The 26,754-nt window shown below is 39.8% G+C and overlaps 1 protein-coding gene across 1 annotated transcript in view; it reads right to left on the minus strand.

Annotated features, from left to right (window-relative positions):
• Nucleotides 1–26,754, minus strand: part of CNTNAP2 (contactin associated protein 2) — a gene marked incomplete at its 3' end in the record, with an annotated part of 1,031,819 nt that overhangs the window by 916,721 nt on the left and 88,344 nt on the right. The window lies entirely within an intron of this gene.

Genomic DNA, 26,754 nt, shown 5'->3' on the forward strand with positions numbered 1-26,754 from the left:
ATAGCTCATGACCATACAACTGTGCTTACACTGTAGCTACTGCTGGTTGGCTGGAACCCCTGACTGTTGAAATAAACCAGGCTATTGCCTTCCATTCACTGCAAGCTTTACAATCTGCAGGAAAGATTGTCACTTTGAAGGGCTATTTGAAATGTATGGGAGAACACCTTCGAAAGACGTATTTTAAAACCATATACATAAATCCTACAGAAACAGCTACTGAAAGGATACTGCTATTTGGCTGGTTTCCTACTTATTATACCAGGCACTTTCTGCATTGGTTTTACACATTATGTAGATAGTTTATCATCATCATTCCAAGACATTTAGCCCGTTTTCTGTGATGTTTTTGAAAGATGTTCAATTCCCAAGAGAAAGATTATTAAATGATGCAAAATGATGCAAAACATTTCATTCCAGGGTATTTCATAGATCTAAATTGAAGCTGTATCTACAAGTTTGACTGCCTGCTACCTAAACACCATGCTACTAAACAGCTTTTACTTCTACTGTCTCACTGTATTATATTACCACCTCCTGTTCTGCTAATAAGACACAAATCTATTAAACCTATTTCTTTACACAGTTCACCATGTTTAAAGAAGATAATTTATGATTAATATACAGTTTTTCCTTCCCTTTTAGCCAGTTTTTCCAATGATATAAACTTTTATCTCACTGCAGTTTACAATACCAAAAGAAGGTGCATTCTCAAAAGCTTCATGTTAATTTATAAGTGGCACATAGAAAGATAGAGAGATTGACATCCTAATTCTCAGTGCCATATTTTGAGTTACTGCGATTAGGTTGCACCTGGCATCCTGGTTGTTTGTTTTTATCTTGTAATAAAGTTGACAGAAAGATAGAGAAATCAGGTATTATTCTATACCTGTACTGGAGATCAAAGGACAGCAGATTCTTTCCCTATTTTGTTTCAATATCCACCACCACAATCTCTCTTATTTTGAGGCCCACCTTCACAGTGCCTAGCGCTGACTTGATCAAAGGGGGCTTTATTTTTTGTTTATTTTGATCTGTTCACCTTACTGCTGACATAATCAAATATTTTCAGTGACATCCTCCTTCTGCCCCAACATTTTGATGATTGCAGACCTCATTTCCTGCCAGATAGCATACAAACTCTTCTCTTTTCCTGGTCTATTTGTGCTATACACAGCTGAATTTACTGTGGCAGGCTGGACATATCTGTGGTATTCAGCTGGCTTTGCCTTCATTGAAGAAATAGATAACAGCCCTTCAACCAGCTGCTGGAGTATGTGTAGCACCTGTCCTAAAATCCCATAGGTTCAGAAAGCAGTGGCAAGTGCACAGATATATGTTCCATAAACATCCTAATTGTGCATTCAGTGGATGTGTGTCTGCGAGTGTTAATGTCCATCTATCAATGAGCTCTTCCAGAGCTTGCTTCCAGATTTTATTCCTGCTCAGGCATCACTAAGAACCTGGGCTATTTCCCTGCAACACTGCACACAGGTACCAAGAGTACTTGCGTACTGCTTTGTTAGATGACACACAGAAGACTCAGCGTGGGCGCTGATGCTACAGCTAAAATCAGCATTCCTGATTTCCCATAGTGGTGAGATCATTTGAGTTACAACAGTTTATGGAGGGCGTTTTATTTGTTTGCCTTTTTTTTTAATTATTTCTTAAATCTATATCTTTTTAGAACCTGAGTTCTGAAAGTTTGTTTCAGAAAGTTTTCCGTCTTTATTTTGTCTACTTACAGTATCTAGAGATCAGAGTGACATATACATAGGTAACATGTAGGACACAACAAACTGTCCTGCTCATGAACATCAATAGCATCTATTAGGGGAAATATGGATTCTCATGGGACAGGAATACTTTGCTGGTGATGAAAAGCTGGAAGGAATCCAGACAGAATAGGTATGGTTTTCATGGCCTGATCCTTACTATACAGAGTAATTACCTGATGCTGTATGTGTCAAGCCCAAGGGATTTCAGTGGCATAGAAATTAGTAACAATACTTTCATAATGTTGGAGAATTTTCCAGTATTTTACACATGCCAACAAAACCAAGTCTCTTGAACTCCATTTGAAATTAATAGTTACTATATGCAGCTCAAAGATGAGAAACTGGGACGGGTAAGTCACACACTCCTATTTTTCTGGATCATAAAGTGTACTTTAAACAAGACAGATGTAAATCATCCGGTTAAAAGTAAAAGCTGAGTAATTAGCAGGAAGGGTTTGCAATTATTTTCTTCTTTTTTTTTTTTATGGGTTACTGGGAAGACAACTTTGCCAAAACAAATCAAGGAAACCAAAAAAGCACAATTATTACTTCCTTTCCCACTACCACTAGGAAGAGCTTGTGAAGTACTAATTGCTACTGGTTAATTGACTATAATTTATTGTTGAATCAAATCTGCAATAGTCCTGCTGTCCAGAACATCTTGCCAGCTAACGCAGGTAAAAGCGCACAACTCCCAGCAGCAGGTGGTTAATAAAAGATCAGATGATGTCTGTTCTGCCAGGTTCTGGAATGTCAGGCTCCTCAACCTCTAGTCCCAAAGGTATCGCTGCAACAGTTTTAATTACTGATAATTTACGGGAGCTTAAGTGAAACACAGCCACTTGGACTGATGGTTCAACAAAAATAAAGGACAACCTCATTTATAAACCCAGTGTAATGGAGAATTTCCGCCAAGGAGATATTCTCCAGCCTAAACTCTATGTTTCCAGATCTCCATCTGAGGGAACTCCAAATGCACTTTCCTGCAGGGATGACTGACCTGGACATTCCAGGTAGCAAGGCTTTTAGGTCACCTTCCCTTGTTGGGATTGCCACATCCATTTTTAATCAGTAATCCTGAAAACATTACACTTACCAGCATCTCATTCTCTGCCAGTGGAATAACCTTCTGTCGTTTACTGGGCAATTTCAAAAGCTCAGCCTAGATTTGGATGGGTATTTGTTAAATTTAGGACAAATGGTTTTGTCATCATAAATGGAAAAAACAAAAACAAGAACAAAAATCATTACATAAAACTCCACAACATTTCCATTTTGGACTGATTTAACATTTATGGAAAGCTATTCTGTGTGTCTCTGCAAAGATGACTTTACACTGCAAACCTGAAGCAGATAAGAAACTTGCATGTTCCGAAATCCCTATAAGTCAGGGAGTTTTAGGAGATGGGCCAGGAAGGAAGGAGAAGAATGAAAGGTTGATTTTTTTTTATAGTCTTGCAATTGAAATGACCCCAAACCAGGAGAAATCCATCCCAATCCTCCCTGAGGAAACACTGAATTTTTCTTTAAATGAAACAACGACAGCAGGACAGTTTCTAAGAAATTCATATGTGCAGACTCAGAAGACTCATTTGTCTCCTAAGACGTCTCTTAAGATACACTGGGGCAGAGTCTTGAGCGTATTCCTAAAGCAGCCAAAGATGGATTTTAAATCTGTTTTCTACAGAATTCCACTTGAATATTCAAATCATCGAGTAAGCAACATGAAAAGAACACGATCTCCTTCTCTCCTGCTTTGTGAAGGACATCCACTCTCAAAAGCATGGTTCAGCTGAACTAAAACTACCAGTATTCAGTTATCTAGCACTAGTTGAATGTAGCGGACAGACTCAGTGAAGGGCCTGTGGCTGACAGAGAACTGCATGACATGCTGCAGCTGGTGAGGATAGCAAACAGAAGACAGTCAGGGGGATGCAGGAGAAGATAGTGGAATGCACTGGCATTTATCCAAAGAGAAGCATGAGATTGCGAGGTGGTGGGAATATAATCTTCCTTAGGAACAGTGTCTTTTTGTGGGAACAGTGTAAAATACGTACGTGGCTGTTGGAAAATTACTGAATGCTTGTAATGCAAAACAATGCTCTGTGTGGAGGTATATAAAGGCATGCTTTAGTACAATAAAGGTCTTCTCTCTTCCCCACAAGAGAAGTCCGTGTCGTCTGTTGTCACAGTTGAGAGTGTTTGCTCTTCAGTGGGGATGATAGATTTTGATTTTCCACACAAGTCTGAGATTCCTAGGTAACATTTCCCTACTGAATGATTCCAGATGAACATGGATGTGGGGAAGACTCAGGCCCTGTATCCCTGTTTCTACTTTTAAAGAGAGATGCACGATGCAAATAGTAAACAGGTTGTGGGGCAACAAAGCAAAACAGATTCTTGTTGACATTTCAGTGTTGGGAAGTGCTATAAGGCACAAATAAATAAGAAATCACTGTAAACAAAAGGCTATTTAGAGTTGTTCTATTATTTAGACTATGTTTTATGGCATTTGACACCTACAGGTTTTCAAATGCAAAGAAAGGTAAATATCAGCACGGACTGATTTCAGCATGTTGTGGTCCCCTTTTAGACTCATTCAATATATAGGAAAAAACTGAGTAGGATAGAAGACGTTGGTGATGCCCAATATTCTCCCACATGCAATTAAATCATGTCTTTATGAAAGTTATTACAATACTGTATACAGGTAATTTATATAAGGATGGATTTAATTAGTTTTCAGCATCTTTTAATAAAGTCTAGCAAGCAGGAGGTTGGGGTAAAAGCCAGTACAGAATAACCACGAGCTAATCCCCCTGTGAAGCACGCTGTTTTAGAAGTACTCTCCAATTACTGCACAAGCTTAATTAAGTTCCTACCAAAACTGGTCTCTCCAGCTTGATACTCCATTGTCAAAATATATTATGTTATATTATTTAAAGAATTAGAGGAAAGATTAATAAATTCTCTGGGCAGAAGAATTCAGATGACAGCTGCATTTTGCCATTCTGAAAAGCTCCAGAAAACACATCTGAGATGAACCAGATTTTGTGTCTCTCTTTCTTCCATGTATGAATGAAACAACATTTGCGCCACCAGTGACCTGCAATTCATATATTCTTAGTGGCACTATAAAGAACAGAACAGCTCTGAAAGTTTTACTCAAAGGGTGAAGCATGGTTTGTATCCCCTATAAACACACCACTGGGTGAGTTTAACAGAGGAGCTGCCCATCTTAGTTTCAGTGAGACAAGGGGGTGTAACAGAGGTAGCAGCAATGGGCTGTTTCCCCAGTTTGGAAGAGTCGCGGTTCCCCTGCCTGTGCTTCAGGCATGGATCCAGATGTTCCAGGGCTGAAAATGACCAACTTTCCCCTCATACCATTCCTCTCCCTTGTTTTCCAGAACCTGCTGTTTTGGCAGTGGCCATCCAACCTATGTCTCTGGTCACACTTTGGTTTTCCTCCAGGCTACCGATGCCAAAATCATTCCCCCCCCACACTCCTTGGGATTGTGTCCAGCCAGATCAAGTCCCTGGTCCTCCTAACTGTGGAACCTCATGGACGTCAGCTCTGCCACAGAGAGGGGAGGGCTGCCAGGGCTGCTGTCAGGGCTGCAGGGCTGGTTTCTGCCATGGCCTGAGAGTAGAGGACCAGCCCTGGGCTGGTCCTTGGGAGCCAAGTGGCTGAGGATGCATCAGGGAGCCCAGCAGCTGTGCCCAGAGCATGGCCACCAAGGGCTAGGATAGCCCCTGGGCTTCCTGGGCACAGGCACTGCCTCAGGGCCAGCACCCCAAAGGCTTCCTCTGAAGGCTGCTGGGCTGAGGGGCAGCAGGTGTGGCTGGGCATGGGGGGGCCCATCACCTCCATGTCATTTTGACACCACCAGGCAATGCAGCAGTCACCATTCCATTCCATTCTATGCCCCTTCATTCCATTCCATTCCATTCCATACCATTCCATTCCATTCCATTCCAGCCACCACCTGCCAATGTAGCAGTCACAGTGATGACAAAAACATAAAAGGGATCCTTTGTCCCCTGGCAGAGACGGCCCAGGGAGCCAGGGGCAGCAGCCATAAGCAAAGGGATGCAGAGGTGTTTCCATGAATCCCAGTGCTTTGGAGCAGCCACTGATGCCCTGCCAGGCATAGGAAGGATTCTTACCCCTAGGGTCAATGAGGCCAGGGGCCTTTGGCTACTCTCAGCAGCCCCTGAGGTGACTGTGGGTTGAGGGAGAATAGGGCTTGGGCATCTCTGGGGTGGCGTGATCAGCCTTTGGACCAGGAGCAGGTCTTGCTCACATGCTCAGGGATAGCCGATCGCCAGTGTTGGCGTCAGGAAGGAATTTTCCCCCGGGCAGATTGGCCCTGGGCCCGGGGGTTTTTTGCCTTCCTCTGAGCATCGAGCAAGACCACTTGTGAGGGCTCCTCTGGTCCATTCTGGCTGCTCATGCACCACGAAGGTGGCCCCTCGTGTCCTGCAGCTGGGGAGGGAAGGCTTTTTTCCCCCATGGAGACCTGCAAGTGCCCCCGGGGGTTTTTTGCCTTCCTCTGCAGCAGTGAGCCAGCCCCTTGACAGGGCTCCTCTGGGCTACTGTGGCCACTTTAAAAACAGACACCAGTGATATTAATGAAATAAAAGTTATTTTGCAAAATGATCTCTGCAGGACATGTCCACCTGATGATAAAGTTCATAAGCAGACCTCATAAGCAGACTTGCGCTGACCTGAAAGCTTCTGAACAGAAGCTTCACTGAGAATTAAACCACAGCTAAGTTCTGGTGACATTCACTAAGGAACAGTAAACCACTTCCTAATAAGATGTGATTATTACGAAGAAAAATCCTGTTGCAACACAATACTGTTAGTCCACACCAAATGTCCATTTGAAAGCCATCTAAATGCTGTGCTTAATGTAAAGATTCTTTTCAGTAGTCACCAGTTGCAATCTGTTCAGATCCTGACTCCTGCCCAATGGTTGCTTGTTGATACTGTGCTATTGGCTGTGGAAGAGAGACCTCCAATACAGCAGAGCAAATAAATCACTAAGGTACCTTCTCATGTTCATCAATGTAATTGGGAAATACAATACTTATTTAATATGGTTTTCATTTTCACAGTTCATGCACCTATTGAACAGTGCTCCCTAGTCAAGCTCTGCTTTGTGGAACTTGGCAATACACCCACTGAACTCTGGCCTATACAAATGGAAACTGTTTTACTCCGTTTTGATGCACTAACCTGACTGGGTCCTACCAGTGCTAACAACCACTTACACATCAGTAAACATGGTCTCAGCAGAAACCCTTTAGCTATGTCAGCCTGGTTTGAACCATCTGTTTTCTTCTCTCTCCACACCTTCAGGCACGCTTACAGAATCACAAAATCCCAGACTGGTTTGGGTCAGAAGGGGCCTTAAAGCTCATCCATTTCCAACCCCTGCCATGGACAGGGACACCTTCCACTAGACCAGGCTGCTTCAAGCCCCATCCAACCTGACCTTGAACACTGCCAGGGATGAGGCAGCCACAGCTTCTCTGGGCACCCTGTGCCAGCACCTCAGCACCCTCACAGGGAAGAACTTCTGCCTAAGAGCTCATCTCAATCTCCCCCCTTGTCCCGTCACTACACACCTTTGTCAAAAGCCCCCCTCCAGATTTCCTGTCAGCCCCCTTTAGACCCTGGTAGACTGTTATAAGGCCTCCTCTGAGCCGATCAGCTGTTTCAGTTATATCCTTTCATGACAACGGATTTTGTTGTAGGTACTTCAAACCTAGCTTACACAAAATGATCTAGCACTCCTGATTTTATTCAGGAAAAACGTAAGATAAGCAGAAGTTATCCTCTTAATAACCTTGTTTCATTGAGGCTGGTTTACGCAACTGCATAGACAGGTACATTGTAAGTTTATGTATTTACAGACATTCCTAGATATTGTCATGCCACAGCCACACTTGACATCTGCAGTTAGAACGCAAGTGGTTAATCTGCTCCTTATCACAGACATGAGAAATGCATCTCATTTGGAATGATGTCTCCATAAAAAGCAACCTAAACAACAAACACAAGTTATCAGCAGCCTTTCTAATTCTTGATTAAACATTTCTGCAAGCTAACAAAGTGGATGCAGATGCTGAAGTTTCAACTTAATGAGTCAGATGCATCAAGGTCTACTTTCAGGTTTTTGCTTCTGGCAATTGTTTGATGCCTTCCTGCTTTTCATGGTAAAGGGGAAATAGAAGCGTAAGGGGCATCTTACAATCTACCTGCCAAACAGATTTATTAAGAAGAATAAGCCATTTGCTAAACTTTCACTATACATACATAAAAAATGAAGTTGCCAAAGCCACTGAATCTTTGGCAGATGTATCTTTGGCCCCCAGAGTTTATTTGCTGTTTAATCTTCATGGGCTTTTGGGAGCATTTTTAACAGCAAGGTTGTCAAAAGCAAGTTTAATATTAATGTCACGATTAACACCCACTTTCTGTTTCCTTACACCTTTAAATACAATTTGTCTTCAAATAAGAATTGCTATAGCAGCTCTAATTTGGCAAATCTCAATGACATTGTATTTGATGATAAAATAAAACCCACTGCCTATCAGAATTCTGAAGCATTGGAACTGGATAACCTTTAAGGTCCCTTCCAACCCCAACTATTCCACTATTCTATGATCACAAGCACTGTTTTGTAGGACAAGTAATGGGAATCTTTGCTGTCTATCTAAGAGCATCCATAATCATACTTTGATATGATTTGACATACTGAGCTTCTAAAAGAAAAGCCTGCTTACAGCCTTGTCATTTCTTGGTAAATAATAGCACAGATAGACTACATATTACATGGGCTATAACAAACTCAGGGACAGAAAGGATTTTTGCTTACTTAAGTTTTGTGTTACCTTGTAGGCAACATAATTGCAAAGATATTATTAAGGAAGAAATTACAACCCCTGAATAGGGCATATATAATGCTCTAACTTCCCACAGCTACATAGCATTCAGCAAGATAATTCTCATTAGTACAGCTCTGGAAAATATATATACTCTTACTTTCTCAATGCAGTATTATTCTAATTACATTGCTTATAAGGTAAACATATGTAAAAGAAGATATCTGTGAGCTAGTCATACTTCATAATATCAGACATACTCACTGTGCATGCAAACAAGTTAGACACTGAAATAAACAGATAGCTCTGGAGTTTGGTAAAAGGGTATATAGCTTTCTACCAGTAGCTTACCATCAAACTCATCCTTAAATGCAGATGGCAAATCATTACTACTTAGTAACTATTAGTTTCTCCAACACTACATCATTTCATCCTATTTCCTAATGGGCAGATGCTGCCAGCAGAAAGATCATTATTAAAACTGGTACTAGATATTCTCTTTTTGCAATTTAGCACAGAAATCAAGGAGTACATGGGAAGGGATATTCAGTTCTTTTATTCTCGTTGTCAAGTACAAAACAGGAATGAAACAGTTTTTGAAGCTAAATGGAGAAATTCCTATGTACTGAACTACAGATATATACTCTGTGAACGTATCATTTGAGTCTTTGAGATCAATAAACAACTTCTGTCATATGCAGTTAAATCACATGAAGTGCTTAAAAACTGGCACACTGTATTCCATTTTACTGCATGCTTGCTCATGTGGCATATAGTATCTGCTGTTTCAATTTCCCTCAGGATTTTAAATCATTCCCCAAAATAGGCCATACAGCAGCAAATTCTCTAGAGAATAAGAGAATAAATTTTGCAGTTGGCAAGTTAAAAATTCATTTTATTATTTTCTGGATGCTGGCAATTTCAGTCAGAAGGTAGGTGGTCAAGTAACATCACTATCCCTGTATCAGAGCTGCTCATTCTCTGTCATTCTTTTCACTGCTATAGCTTCAACCTCTGGGACACAGACTGGATTTGTATACATACATGATGCTGTTTGTGTTTACAATTCCTCTATCGGAAGTGTTGTGTCAAGGACACATGCAGAACGCTATAAATGGTTTACTAAATATTGAATGCTCTCCATTAGCAATGAAAAGCAAAGCAATGAGAGGCATACTCAGCTTATGATTTGCGTGGCTATTCTTACATGGCTGGAGAGCTGTTGGAATGAACTTGCTTTCACTGCTTGCCATCCAAGAGCAAGCAGTAGATTCATTGCAAACCTGAACAAAAAAAGACTGCAGAGAAAAAGACAAACCACCCCAAATCAATGGCTTGTTGCACTAATTGCAAAAAGTATTCCAAAAACAACTGGAGAAGAAAAATCCCATTTCTTAGGCTTTACAGCACTGTGATGATGCTACAGCTTGCTCATATTTGTGTCTTGTAATTCCTATCATGGAATATTTGCACAAACATCACCTATTGAATAAGTTCATTATCACATAAACCACTGAATTACAGAATGGCCACAGGCAAATCTTTTATTCTGCTCTTCTTCAGATTAGCAGACTGTATTCAAACCATCTGATATTGGTTATTTTTGTAACCAATTGTCTCTATAGCCATTTAAGCAACATCATATTTGCTCTACTATGCATCTTCCTGATTAAAACACTGATTTATATTTCCTTTCTCCTATTTAAAATGTCTGCAGTTATTTAGGAAAATGTGATGCTAATACTATCATTTCCAAATATCATCTTGTAACTGTATATTCACATGCTGCTAACAAGGTCAAGTGGACCACATACGAGAAGAGATTCCAGGGTATCTGCCTCAGGCTCCTGCTGCATAGTCTCTACTGTATGATGCAACTATTTATTTCATCATGACATGTAAAATAAGACTCTTCAAATGTCTTGCAAGGACTCATAAAAATTGTTTCCAAATTTTTTGTCATTTGCAGGTGTTAAAAAAAGCACTAACCATTGGCTGCAATGTTATTACTCACATCAAACTACAGCAGCAAAGGGTTCATTATCCATATTTATGTTAAGATTCTGTCCTGCCTTTCTTTAATCCTTCCCTCTTTGCTGTCTGATTTAGCCAATTCTCTGACTTTTTAATTTCAGATCTCCAAATACTGCAGGAATGATAAACTCAGTGCGTTGGCAGAAGTGCCATAAAACTTCACCCTGCTCCCCGCGCACTCTGCCCAAGGCACATCCTGACAGTCAGTAGCTGAGTGCCATGTGGGGGTCCACCAAGTGATATGGCAGCCACATCACTCTCTTGCCTTTCCCATAACTAAACCTGAAACAGTGAAAAAATGATATGGGAATACCACATAAACAGCATTGCTTCCAGGACTAAGGAAAGCAGAATGTATTTCTAGATGTGGAGAACAGGGTCTATTTTTTTGAAAAGGAGAAAGATGGAGACAAAAACTTGGTTTCCCCAAACTTCAAATGCCCATTTTTTTACATCTAACCAGTTTGTACCACCTAAAAGTTTGTTTTAATTTCAGAATATATTAAGCATTTATCTCCAAAGCCAGGCTTGCTATATATGAATTGGGTATTCAAAATGCTTTGTTGATGTCTTGTTGAGAAGAAAACTGCAGGCTAGAAGAATAGGGAGTAAGGACAAAGTTTAAATCCTGGAGTGTGACCTCAACAAAATCCTTTGTATTTCTTATGTTAAGAAAGCAAAAGAAAATTCCAGAGATTGTTCCCTGCCTACAGATAAGATTTGCATGTCTGCGAAACAATGTCATGCATACTATGAAGTCGGACGTTTGAAGTTATCTTCATAATTGACTTCAGGACACTGAAATACTCTTCAGAGAGCACAATGTACAAAAATCCCACTGTTTATAGGCAAAGGACTTGGGCAGAATTTTGGGTGTCTAAGCTGTTCCTTGTGGCCAACGTCCAGTTGTTTAGCAAATGTGCTCTGCAAAAGGAGGGACTACACAGGAATTAGAAGAGATAACCATAAGGTGGTTGATCCTCATTACAGCAAGGTACCTGAGAACAAGTAGTTGCTGTGCAGCCTACCCACATCTTAAGGCTTTACAACTGCCTGTTTGTCAAACATGCACCACAGCAAACACATATGCACATATGCAAACACATTTTAGAATAAAACCAGGCAAGACAGTGTGATCATTGTGTTAATATTTAAATTAGTCCAGTAAATAACCTGAAATTAATAACTTCTTTCCCTTGGTAGTGAACAAGGTTCAGAACCCAGATCCAGACTATTAAATTCAGGGAACAGAGGTGCACTGCCGCAGGCAGTCAAAACACTCATTGGAAAAGATTGATTCCATACAAGTAACACTGCAGTGGTAATATCTGGTGCCCTGTAGAGATGAAAAGATTTTCTTCCACTCCTGCCCACCCTTCCCACTTGTTTGTAAAAGTTCACTTCAACACTCTGTAAAAGCAGGTTGTTTGCTAAGTCTTACAAAGGCTTTTTGAACTTAAATGTAAATAGGTATTTCAAGGATCTCAGAAATACTACCATACTCCCAATAGACTTTTGAAGAAATGCATTTTTAGTCCTGGAAAGCAAGATGTATTTAGGTCCTTTAACCGAGGTATAATTTCCTTGGGGCAGATATATCATGAAGAAATTATTCAAGCCTCGTATCTTGAATAGTTTAACTCAAAGCTGGAAAATATGGGCTAAGGGACACAATAACATTTCCAGAGGCCCTGTACTGACCCAAGGGAATCCTCACTGGATTGCCACTCGAGTACAGAGAGAGCTCAACTGGACGTGTTTTTCCTTCAGAGCTGCACTCCATCAACAGATACCACGTGGAGTCAAAGCTTTCTCTCTGCCCACACTGGAACTGTGTCTTGCTGTTAGCATGGAGAAATTCCTTCTTCCTTCTGAACTCTCCTGCAACCACCTCTCGAAAACTTAAAAGAAGCTATGTGACTAGTTTTGGAGCATGGATCTCTGTTCCTAAGAGATTCTTAATTTTGCCTTGTGAAAAATACCAGGTTTCTCCTTTACACCAATTCAGGAAAGTAAAAGCTACAATAATAACAGTTCTAGGACCCCATCTTCCCTATTCAGTTTTAAACCTCAAGAAAATACGTCTGCTTTCTTAGCCAGGTCTTTTTTCGGTCTTCTCTCCTCTAATCAAGTAGCAGTTACCCTCTCCTGGGTAACTTCAGCCATTCTATTCTCAGTACTGGAAAATTCACCACAAAATTCAGTTTCAAACAGTGCAGTAATGCTGTCCATATGCTGTATAATTACATGGGAATTACACAGAATAGACATCTGAGACATGAGCAGCCAAAGGTGGACATCTGTAGAATAGTTTCTTTCTTTTCTACAGTTTCATTTTATTTGTTTTTTTCTTAAGATAACCTTCTAATAACTCTTTTGAAATTTACTAAGCCATTGAAACACCCTCAGTTAACTGTAAATACCATTTTCAATTACAAATATTTTTGAGGGCTAAACTAAATAAATGAATATGAACATTATTCTGTCAACATTTATTCCACAACATCTTTAGTCTCCAACAAAGACCTAAATTACTTGACACTGAAGAAACAAAGGAGATTTCTTTCTCAAGAGGCAGCAATACCAAATCCCAGTTTGTCATCCAGTTCAGGTTTGAGAAATACATCCTACTATCAGAAGAATATATCCCTTCCTTACTGTAACTTCAATGTGCTATTTCCCTGTGATTACTGTCTTGAACTCATGAGTTTCCTGGATACTTCTAAAGTAATATATGACACAGTTCATGTAAGGAATGGCAATACACATTTTTCTTTGCTTGTGTGCTATGAAGGCAAAGTGCTGGAGAGTTCACTAAAGGACTGCCCTAACAGTATTAGGAAGCACCTCCTTTTGTGCTTGTTTACCTAATCCCTAGTTAACAGATGTGTATTAAAGGTATCTATGCCTGTCAATTCAATACTTGACTCTGACATGAACAGTCCCCACTATGTGCAATATAATTTGACAGGTTATGCACTTTTCAGGGCTACAACATGCCCGCAGTACACAAGTGTTGGGTTCTTTAATATTCAGGGGACAGGCCAGGCCTTGCAGACTAAAAGAGAAAAACCTCGTCAAGGCTGAATAATCAGCCAAAGAAAACCAGTGGTTTATCAGAGAGAAAGCTAGATAAAGATAAAAAGCTAAAATATCGACTGAAATTCAACTGTTGCACTGGCCCAGCAGAAACCAGGATTTACCTTCTGGCAACCAGAACCCAGGCTCCAGGCTGAACACGAATACAGCAACAGCACTGGGGAAACAGCTTCCCTCAGCTATGATTTCAAATGCCCTGGGTAAGGTTAGTCAAGGAAAATACCTTGAAGCTACCTCCACAGTATATTTCAAAGCTTGTGATCTATCAGTACAGGTTTTATTGATATCTTTACATTTGAAATAGGGAATACCTGCCTGATACTTTCTCCAGAAATAAAATGAATGCTAAATGTTTGACTTGCACATTGTTTCAAGTAAGAGGCTGATAAAGCTGCAATAATATCAGCAATTCCATCCACTGTGTGAGCTACGCTCTGTAGCAGGACGAACTTTCAGTTTGTCTTTGAGGGTTCCTGATTTAGAGGGTATAACATTAAAACAACCAAGATTAAGATGACATCGTGCCATTATTTCCACAAGTTTATAATAACAGAATATTACAAAAGAAGCAAGCTTGCCAAAGGAAGGAAAACGTAATTGAAATATTTTTGAACCACATATTTTAGATAAGCAGCATTCTAACAATAAAGGTCTCCTTCCTGAGGGAAAAATGCCTCGCTTCTCGTTCAAAAGCATGTGAAATATTCATAATGCTGCCTTGAAAACCAGTATTTACATGAACATTTGCAGAATGTAAATGCTGTATCAATGAACCAAAGTGGTGCTACCAACTCTACAAATAGCACAGATGCAAATATAAGAAAACTACAGCTAAACTTAAGTATGCCACCAAAATGCTAATATTCATGGCTATGGGGGAACACCTAATAGGAAAGAGCTTTTTATTTGCTTGTAGGTCACATTTTGGCTCCATACTTTGGCTTTTCACACTTATCACTTACTAAATGGTTGTCTGGGTTTGGGTAAACATTTGAGCAATAGGCAATGTTCAGCTTCAGCATCCTACAGTTTATCTTAATACATTATTGCCAAGAATATACAGATTACATGTCCTCACCTGTTTGTCTTTTCTGTGCTTGCAGTTAAAGCATATAATTACCAATTCATCTGCACTTGTGTTTGACATTTAAAGGCAAAGCAGCTCTGGCAGCAACTTCCATAAAACTTTGCAGATTTACCTATACATCTCCCATTCTTCGTTTCACATACTGTAGCCTACTACTTTCCTCCATAGCCCAAAGCCATGCCTCTTTCAACCTATAGACAAACTATTCTGCTCCTGCCTGATGGGCAGGTTTAGTGCATGAATTAGCTCATATGCAGTTTAGCATTACTTCTTTATTTTTTTGTTGAGCTTTTCAACTGTAAGAAGCACTCCAGGAGGAGTCAGACTTAGCTGAAAGCTACGTTTACTTAAGTGAGCACATCTGGAATTTTCACCCCTGTGAATAAAGAATTCTACCACTTCCATGTTCAACCTAGCCAATTAAGGATCCTTGGTTTGTGTGCTTCTAGACCTAGTTAGTCATTCACCGGGGTTTTACAGAATTCAACTATCAGCTTCATGTTGTTACTGCAGTTGCTGCAACTGCAGCAAGAATGACTATTTTTCATTAATTAGCTCCTTTCTTTAAAGAGAGCTCAGTTGATTCTTATGCAACCCATACAGCCAATTTGACAGCTCATCTACATTCATGTCATTCCCAATTAAACTCAAAATATATTGCTATACCAACAATTTAAGTGTATATATGCTGTAATTCACTATGCAGCCATACAGGATTTGACGGCTGTATCCTGCAGGAATTCATAAAAATTTGTCTGGGGCAATGCTGAGTGAGGAAAACCTTGCTGGTACCCTGTTCTAAGAAGAATACTTGTTATATGCTGCCACACAGAAACTGAAGGAGTGGAAAATTGTTCCTTCTTTTGTCAGTCTCCTGCTAAAACAGGAATAATTCTTATTCCTATGTATGTAAAAGTACTTCCCAGAGGCTTTCTGTATTGTAGACCCCGCCCTTCAAGCCCAGAGTGGCAAGCATCTGCTGTTCTCTCCTTCCACTGTCTCGACCAACTGCCTGCAGAATTGGTTTGGTTTCATCATATGCTAACAAATGGACACTCCATCTGAAAAAAAATAAGCTAGCTATTTATCCAGAAATCAGGCAAAAAATAGAAGTCAGAAAGCTTGTCCTGACTTGGATGCATGGCTTCATCTCAGTCCTGCCTCAGAAGCTACTGACCTGTCTGTCAGTTTGGGCTCCTGGCTGAACCTGATTACCATCACTTACTCTACTTGCCACTTAACCTTGAGTCACTGTCCCTGCTCGCCTTGGTGTTACAGTTGGCTCCCAGCTTGCTTTCCCTTACAGAGCAATGCCTACCAGTGCTGCTCCCCAAGACGTCCTCAGGCGGATATCCATAGCAGGTGGTCAGAAGAAATTCTAGGAGTATAGGAGGTTCAAAGAAAATTAGGAAGTAGCCTAAGAGCAGGATGTTTCTACTGGTAGGAAACCCAATGTACTTTCTCTCCTTGAAAACATGAGCCCTTATTAAACAGTCACAGTGATCTGCTGAAAGCCTCACTGGGATTCTTGGAAGTGAGGGGAAAGGACAAGGGACAGCGGGAGCAGAGTCCAGGTGGGAAGCGGCAAGACATTCTGAAACTGCTGAAGTGGAACAGCTGATTGTGCTCTCAGATTGACACGACCAGCACATAAAACACATGAGAAGCACTGCTTGCCAAAATACTTGAGTATCTCTTAGCTCTTCTATTCAGGAGACAGATATACGCTTGGGTATCATCAGTACCCAAGAAGGAATGCAGTCCATATCTAAGCTTTGTAGCAGCCTTGTTTATGCTTTCATGAGGAGGATGAGGGAAAGGAACCCAACTGCACTCCAGATAAGGAAGTCAATGAGGCAGAAAAATAATGTCCCAATATAAATCTGTGAGGAGAACAAAGCCTGGATTAACCACACAAGCCACCTCACGGAGCCAATCTGTAGTTTCAGTCTTGCTCTGCACTACAGCATTTACAGGGAGATGGATGGTTCTTTCCACTCCAAGCACTGCAGATGTTGGGCACCATCAAAGCAGTCTGCCAGCTATTCCTTTGGCCGTGTCTCTTGTAGATATTAACACACATGGATTGCAGAAGACAACAAATCCAGAAAAAATGAGAGCAAGAGGCTGCAGAACACCACAGTAAAAATGCAAGCAAAACAAAGCAATAAGAAATCCTAATTTCCATCCAAACCCTCTGAAGTATCCTGGCTTTGGCACAAGGTTTATCTCACAACCATCTTCCATAAAAACAAGTACCTTGTTGTAGTAGAAGTTTAATGCAACAGCAAAGTACAAGAAACTGGGACCAGACTATAAAGCAGATATAATACATAAAAAGATGTAACACTTGGCAATCTGACCTCAGAGTCAAGGAATAACTTTTACAGCATTTCTTAGTTATCCCTCTTCAAGCGATAACCCTTTTCAAAGACAGTGTGAATTATACAGCAGAGTACGTAAACTTACTGGTTTTCTTTAGAAAGGAAAACACAAAATCCCCCTCTCCCCCTTAGTAAACACATACTTTTTCAAGCACAGAACTGAATCTGAAGATACAAGTTGCTGTTCAACAAAATGCTGACTGGATGATGTAGCGCCAAAGGAATTTTTAATTTTCTAAAGTTACACATTTTTCCATAAAACACAGTGTCTGAAATAATAATGTTGGATGAAAGCGATCAGAGGACAGCCTCTATAGCGCTTGTATGGCTCTTCAATATGTTTACACATTGCAAACGATACAGTTAATAATTTGTTAAAGAAACTTAGTATTATATCATTACTGGTTTCTAAAGACCTAGAAGGTAACACTTAATTTCATCTGGGCAAAAGCTGGCTTCTGTGAAAAATGTTTAAAAGGCATTTTTTTCTACATAGAAAGAGATCATTAACGCTGAAACCTGGCAATTTTCAAAGAAAGTCATTTTCAAAGAAAAGAATACAAAAAAGTGTAATTAAAAAATCCTTTGGAAGAATCTAGCAAATACACGCATGGAATATGCCTTAAGGAAAAATTCCAACTAGAGCCTATACGGATTACATAAGGGATTGGAGTCATTAATAAGACATTAGGCGGAAAAGATTAGCAATGTGTGTTCTGCGTTAGAAAAGTGTTTTGTGTATGTAAGAACACCTGCACAAGGTCAGACCAAAGGCCATCTAACCTTCTTATCTCCCATCTCAGCAGTGACAAGTCTCACATTAGGGAAGGATTGTGAGATACAGGCAAAAAATAAATTGATCTTTTTCAGTACATTCTAATGTCTAACTCTCGTGTCCATGTCTCTGAAAGATTCTCAGAATGGTAAAATTTAAAACAAATGAAGATAATCAAAACTACCTACAGGAGCTTTCTCTCGTCAGTGCAGAAAACAGACTGTTTAAGATGCAGGCTGCCATCCTCAATTTTTCAGTAACCTGTTTCATCTGAAAAGGCCTTCGTTCTTCATTTGGAGGAGCTGCTATTTGAAATATAAACTATTACTGCTCTATATATGCGCAGCTAGATGACTACTGAACATGTTTAAACCAAAATCAAAACAAACGCAGTTTTATACTATCTAAAATAAAGGAGTTCAGAGCAGAAAATATTTCTGCAGGAGAAAAAAACAACAGCACAAAAACATCCGAAAAACCCCACTGTTACAGGTGGGCTGGTTGTGTCGCTTGTGTTATTTCCCTTTAAGACTATATTTTCAGATTCTCACAGGTGAACCAGCATTAAAATGTTGAAGTTGGTAGACTAAATGCACTGGGGAAAAAGCTAATGAGGGATGGCTGCATTTGGCTCTCCAGGGTGATAACAAAGACTGATGAAACTTGTAACCAGGCAGTTTCTTTGGGCGTAATTGTTCCAGCCCATTATCTTAAACATTCATTATCATTACAATTCTATTTTCTTTTTTAAAAGGTTTAGCTAAAATGAAGTCACATCTTTCTGAAGCAAAATATTTGTTGTTCTGACAGATCTTTCAAAATGTGCTACCTCATACCTACTGATTGAGGTTTTAATGGTATTTTTAACCTGCTATTTCAGCTGTTATTTTATAATACACACTTTGCTTCAGCATTTGTTCCTTGCCTTCACTGAAGTTTCCTTCTGCTTCATAAAAGGGGATCTTTCTCCTACTGCAGCATTTACTGGGGGGGAAACATCTTACTTGATTTTGTTTGAAAAACTAAGTAATATATTATAACCTATGTACTGCACTTCTGTTTTAAGGATAGACATGGGTTTGCTCAAAGCACTCTTCCCCTTAATCCCTCCCAAACACTAACCTGTACTTCTAGTGACAGCTCTGGATTGCTCTGGAAATTCTAGCACAGCCAGGTAGGAATCTCCAAGAAAATCTTCTTCTGCCCTTCTTAGCCCAGCTGGAGAAATAGCCATCACCAGGAATACAGATTTCCTTAACCAGCTGAATCAGAGTGTTCAGGTGAGACTGGTACTTACACCATTCAAAAAGCTTGAACACCACATTCAGGCACATTGAGCCTGTCCACTGTGTCACTTGTACTGCCAAATGTCTTTCCTGGCTGGTCTCCCAGGAGGCTTCAGCATGTGGTGACCCCCTTGGAAAGAACTGACAGCCTATTTCCCAAAGTCCAGCACAATCCCACAGCTGATGGCACATGCACCACTGCTTCAAAGTGCTGAGAGGTCAAGCAGTTTTATCACCACCTGAGAAGGGTGAGGGACAAGCTTTGGCGGCACTGATATTGCTGTTGCTGATGTTTGTATGCGGAAGCAGAAGTGATCAACCTTCATTCACACATCTGCTCTACAGCAGAAAACCACTTCAGTGATCACAGTGGTTGTGTTTGCATGTTTCAAATGAAAAATCACCCCAGAGTGTAAGACCAGCACAAAGCTCAACCTTCAGATACAAAAAAAAAAGGAGCATAATGAAGTCCTGGACACTCACACTGGCCTCTGCCACAGAGAACATCATCCTTTTAGTGCTGTTGACATTTCAGAATGAGGCCCTGAGGCATTACACCCCCAAGGGAGTAAACAGATGAAAGTATACACAGCTTTTTGCAGTAGCTTACCAGAATCTCACACAATCAGACCCAAGCTGTCATTCTTAGCCATTACACCACAGTCAGTATTTATCGTACTTGGATACAGAAATGTCCAGATCAAAGCAAGACACAAAACAAGATTCAGAATTGGAGTATCAAGGTCTTTAGGAAACGGTCCACAAAGAGCCAACTGTTTGAAGCTACATTATACTGCTTTTGTAGAAATGATCATGCATCTAGTATACATATGGATATAAATATATAGAAACATCATATAAACATACATAAATGTATAGATACATAGATACAACATGACATCTTAGCTTTAAAGTTTAACTTGTTTCTAATTTATACAAAATGCATTTTTCCACTAGAACACAATCAAGGGACAGTGGAGGATCCTTTTCTAAAGCAGAAATAAAGAGCTCATTACACTATTTAGTAAAAGCACAGGAGCTTTATTCAGCTGGGTACTCTGCACCAGCACATATTAACAGCCTTTCTGCCAGCATTACCTGACTGAGGTATGCATTTCTCAGCTACACATTTTCACAGCTCAGCAGCAATGATTTGCACTTAGAGACAGTGGCGCAGTATGACTGACAGTGGGCCCAGACCTGCTCGTTGCTCACCAACATCATTACCTACCGTGAGATGCATCTTTCAAGTTTCCCAGCATCGCACAAATGTTTTTAACAAAACATGGGAAAAGTCGTGCCCCAAATCTTAATTGGAAAAGCCAGACCTCCCCAAATGCTGGGTCAGACATATTTTAGCTGCTGTATTGCTTTTGGTAACACCTCTAAGCTCCAAGCAAGGATCCTACTGTCTTAAGGATAAACAAAACAACAAGAGCAGCACCTGGACAGCATATTTGACAGAGGTTTCAGTCTAGCTGTCAAAGAGGAGACAATCAGTACTCAGCAGAGTATGACTGAGCAACTTCATTTGCCTGCTGCTGTCTACACGACCTAACACAAGGCATGTGGAAATACACAGGCTCGGAGGCTGATAAAGCCTCTCCAGCATGGAGGGACACCCACACTGCTTACAGCCTGCTTTTCAGTTGAGCTATTTGTGAGCTCAAGTGAGAAGCTATGGTAATGCAAGTGCATTTCCAGTGCCCAAGCTGGCTCAGTAACCTTTCCATGGCATTGCTCTGCACCATGCTGATATGTACCATCTCTGAAAATTTCCTCCTGCTGGAGAGAAGTGTCTGGAATATAAGGATAGCCAACATGTGAAACATTCAGCTACACTAACACAAGATCCATACAAGTAACTCAGGGTGCCTTAAACTAAAGAAAAGAGCCCTTGTGTTTGTTTCTAAGAGCCATAAGGAATTTCTTAAGAAGTAATAAATGAAAACTAAGACTGCTCAAAAAATATTTACTGGTCATTTTTCTTTGTATTTTGCAGTGTATGAGGACTACTTGAAAAACATTCATAAAGATTCAAGAGAACATCCCAGCAGTCTCTCTTCTTAGGATACGCTGGGATGCCAATATCAATGGTTTAAGCTACTTTCAAACCCTGAGAACATGATGAAATCTTTGAGTAACTAGTGAAGACTGTAGATATAGAAATGTAGATATAAAGAAAGAATTAATTGGGTTTAGTAGAGGTCTTAAAATTAATAATGACAAAATTGTTGAATGAGTAAAATATTCCCAACACCAGTATAGTCTAGAGAGCAACTATTTAGTTATATCAACTAAAGTATGAACTTTCAAAACCACTTCAGAGAATAACTATCTTTCAAAATATTCCGACTTCTCAAGCTTTTTAATTAGATGTAACATTCACAGATATCAGTAATTAACACTGTAATATGTTAAAGGGATATGAAATGAAAGCATCTTGCATGCTTAGCTGCTGTATCCTGCTTATACATGCTAGGCTGGGGATGAGGAAGAAGTTTCCAGCAGCCACATGGACACAAGAATGCCAGCTTTTGTCTGCTCTGTGAGGTACAGCTCATTTCTGCAGACTACTGGGGCATATTCCTCTATGCAGCTTAAGGCTGGCAGAATAATCTCTTCCTCTGAAAACATTCCTGGTATTTTTTGTCTTAGTCTTTCCAACTCAAAATTTCCATTCTCAAACTCCGCTTAAATACCTTGTTAGTGCAACTGAACCCATCCCGTGTGCTCTGTACCTCCGAATTGACCGAGGAAACTGAGGGGCAGTAACTCAACCCATGGTTTCTTAATGGACTGAGCTGATGATCAGGTTGGAAGTAAAAAAGGGACTGTGCTCTCACTCTTACTTCTGTGCATTAAGAGCTTTACAAATCAGTGACAGCTCTGCTAAATTGGATTTAGTACTGTGCTATTTCATTTGGCAAGGAAACAAAGTCATGGGAAAAGGAAGCCCTGGAAATGCACTGTAACAAGCTCTTCTGCCAGTTTTTTCTTATGTAATTAGACCTCTTGATACTAGCAACCAAGTGGAACTGGGCTTGCCCAAGGCGTAACGTACCCACCTGCTTTTCCTATATATATGAGTTTGTACAAATGAAGCTTAGATCCCATATTGTCATACCTACTCTATTCCACACAATTGGTATTAGGCTCTCTGGGTACTTATTTAATTGGACAAATGGATAGCAAGAAGAGTTAGTACTGTATTTGGTACAGTGACATGCTTAGGTGAATGCTAAGTACAAATCCTCACCAGAACTGAGCAATGAGCTGCCTTCCTTTAAACTACTTCAGGGAAATCTTTGCAGTCTGGGGCAAGTGATAGATAATCTGACTGAAAGTCTGCAAAATTCTGTGTAACCTCATTCTGTAGGGCCTAATGACTGCTGTCACCTTCCAGGAGTGAACAAGTGCCCTTTACGATGCTGACTAAAACAGAGTATTTAGGATCATCAGGACTGCCAGTGAAAATACCTCTCAGTGTTACCAATCCTCACTGTAATGTTCATGTTGCTATTGTGAAATTCTTTGTTTCTGCTGGTCGAGAAAAACTCTGATAATGCAGACAATGTAAAGGTAACCAGAAATAAAACTTGTTATGCATGAAAACACATCCAGCATCCTAGGTGATGGGCACTTAGGTGAAGAAATTTTCCAGGAACAAGAAAAAGATCAGAATTTTTATTCACTTTAGGTAAGTGCAGTACTATGCCATGCCTATAAAGTCAAATATATTTGACAAATTTAAATATATTCATCATAGATGCTCTGTTACTTATTATCTGAACCTCCAAATTCATTATAAACCTCAGTTTGCATCATCTCAAAAGGATATTGAGAGGTATCAGAAACTTGCAGCAAGTTCCCCAAGTAGTTTCTGCAAACTGAGGTTTGCTGAACTGACCTTTTTTATTTATAGACCTACCCATCAAACAATAAAGAAAACCAAGATGACCATTTCTAATCCAGCTAAGAATGGTACAACACAAGGCCTCTGAAAAATCTGCTGACTTCAAGCATAAATCTTCTGTCAGTGAACATTTCAATTTGCAGAACATGCCTCCACAGAGAATCAGTCTCCCGGATTGTTTCATTCTGCAAAAGTTTCTCATTTCCACTGCTTTGACATTTCACAACTAAGCAATTACTGTGGGTGTAAAATGTGCTGTCTTGATGTCTAGGTCCATGTTTTAATGGGGGAAAGTAAAACAAATATCTTGAAATACATTTATTTCCCAGTTATGGCACCACACTTCTTCAAGGAATAATTTCTTATATGTGCTTCAGTTGTCCAGTTAGCAATGTCTCCCTTGTATTACCTCTATTACCAACGTTTCCCTTGTATTTGTGTTTGTCAGATTTTTGATGGAAGCGAAAATTTCCTAATCGCATTATATATATGTTATATATACCCACACTAACTAGATATGTATATACACACTATATATAGTTTTGACTACTTATTTGGCCAGTTGTTTAGTTTGCTAACTAAATGACAAGAGGTAAAGTTAAAGTAGGCATTAAAATAATATCCAGTGTTAACCAAGCAGATGGACACAAATTCTATGTCCATCTAAATGCTAAATACTGAAGTTTTTAAGTACTAATGTTCAGCTCTGCAAGCAGTGGGATTTAATTACATTTTCCTCTTAAACACTTGCACTGAACAAGGTGTCATTTAAAAAGATTAGTTAATATAATTATGTTTTAAGCGTGCTACTGATTCAACAGTAAGGTTTGTTATTTGTTAGTTTTGTTGGGGTTTTTTAAGTGCGAAAGACTTTAAGGGCAGATGACTGGCAGAAAAAGTAGGAACATTAACAACTCCACCTCCTCTTTCTGAGTTTCATGAAAAAGAAAGAAAATAAACACCATCTATTATAAGTTTTTGACTTCGCTGACAAAACCAAAATCCGTATGCCAAAGCCATGGCTTACGAATACAATAGCATGGTTATTTTTAAAGGAACACCAGTCATAGTTCCATAGTACTGCATTTGCAGGATTTGTAATAAATACAGAATTCCATAAAATACCCTTCATCTTGATGCCTTTTAAGTCAGGAAAGGCACAAGCCTTCAGACAAGGAGAATAAACCTCAAACCTGTCATCTGGCAGGCTTGGAGCCTCCTGCAGACAGCATCTCTTAGTGACTCAGGGTGCTCATGCCCCCATCGCAGTGAATACAAGCTACACAACAACCAAGATACTTTTGCAAACAAGGGACTAAAATCAAGGAGGAGAATGTAAGAAGCAGCTCCTCTCCCCAGGACAGTTGTCACTGTTGCTTTCCTGTTACTGTGAAATTGGGATTAAAGAGACAAGTGAGGCTAATGAGCAAGAAAGACCATACCAATCTAATGATTAAAATCCTGCAGTCAAGAGCAATGACTGCAATGAGCCAGTACTGCCTAAAAACCCACCTGCAAAACAATCGAGAAACAGCTACAGGGAAGCAAGACTGCCTGTGTGAAGTGCACTGACATCCTCCCTTTCCTCTCTCTCCGTTTTAACCAAACTTCATACAGATGACTAAGCGAATACAGAATACTTTGAACAAAAGACTAAGCTTAGAGGCTATGTGGCACCTGAAGTCTTGTGTATGGTTTCCTATGGATACAGAGAGAAAGAAGTCTGTGATGTGAACCTTAAAGCCAGCTGGAGACTACCTGTACCTATTCTCCTTTAGCTCTTTTCCCACCACATAAGGGAAGGATTAATAAGCCTGTGATACCTGCATGTGGATGCCAGAGCTGAATCATTTTTCCAAGCTGTTCTCTGAGACGAATCCAAAGCAATTATGCAAATTCTAGGAGAAAATTACACACACTTTAGTTTTTTTATGAGCTCCATCTTGGGAAGAGCCAGAAGCTATCTTGGATCCATGTGTATTCATCTTCCTTTGAAAGGGCAAGGTGCAAACAACACTTCAGAGAGTCAGATTTGGTTCTATTCAGCTATTTGTGATAAACAATGTTTGAAGTTCCTGTAAGAATCTAATTTAATTAATCCCATTAATTAGATGTAGATGCACTTCCTGTGATACAGAGAGTAGCATTACTGTGACTGATAGTTGCTTCCTAGATATCCATGATGAGGAAAAAAAAGGAGTGAACAGTACTGGGAAATGTATCGTTAAGGATCTATAATATAATTAAAATGAAGAACACAAGCCCAAAGAAGTGGTAAATGCTCCATCCATGGCAAAGTTCAAGGCCAGGTTTGACAGAGGCTTGGGCGACACGATCTGGTGTGAGGCATCCCTGCCCATGGCAGAGTGCGGTGAAGTGGATGATCTTAAGGTCCTTTGCAACCTAAACCATTCTGTAATTCTATGTTAGAGAATACATCCTGCTTTGAACTGACTGACTATTGAAGGGAAAGAATCAGAGAAAAGTTCAAACTGTAGTTTTGAGAAATCCAAATTTCACTTGTGCACTTCTTTAAAAATCCAGTTTTGCAGTAACTTTTAAGAGTCTCACACTTTGCAACTGCAAAAACAGTGCAAAAATAGTGAAATGCAATTAAAGAGAAGTAGCAGAGAAAGAACTGAAGTCTACCAGGACTAAAATTACCATCAACTGAATCTTCTTGCAAGATCGTGGATATGGAGCAAATATGCTTACTCTGGACTGAGTACATGCCTTCCAATAAATAAAAATGAAATTTCTACCCAACATTCTTCAATGAAGCTATTTCATTTCTAACTCAGCTCTGTGCTGACCAAAATGGATCTTCATACGGGCCCCCATTTTTAAATCAAAATTCATAAAAATTATTTAACAGCTAAAAAAATGAAAGTAAAACTCAGCTCACCAGGGAAAAGTAAGTTTGTACATTCAGATTACATTTAATTCTTGGGCTTTTTGAGAAACATTGTCTAATTCGATGTATAACTAAACCATGAAAGTTTCAGTTTGACTCATTTCAAATATAAGTTTAGCTTGTCTCTTAATAGAAATCTTTCAGAAATGTAAATGCTTTTTACAGTAGTAACACAAGAGAGCATTCTTTCTGGAGATGGAAAACAACAGACAATGTAAAACTACTGCATATCAAGAATCAGTTTTAATGGAATGCTGCTGCTGATAGGATCATTGCCAATAAGCACCTCCGTATGCACTGAGGCAAATCTCAAGAAAAGCACTCACAAATACAACATGCCAAACAATTGCTAATACACTCCAGCAGCAGGCCATAAAATTGCACTAGGTGGATTTAGACAGTAGTTCAGGAGATGGATAAAGGAGGGTTATCTGGGAAGAGCAGCTATGCATTAGTCAGTCTAGATGATACTCAGAAGTGCTTGCTCCAAAACTGGTTTATATCTGGTAATAAAAGTTAACTATTTGTACGCAGCTTTCATTCCTATTGTGGCTTTAGCAAACAGTGTTTGAGAAATTAATTTCTCT

The sequence above is a fragment of the Psittacula echo genome, assembly GCF_963264785.1.
Source record: "Psittacula echo genome assembly, chromosome: 2".
In the NCBI taxonomy this organism is placed as follows: domain Eukaryota; kingdom Metazoa; phylum Chordata; class Aves; order Psittaciformes; family Psittacidae; genus Psittacula; species Psittacula echo.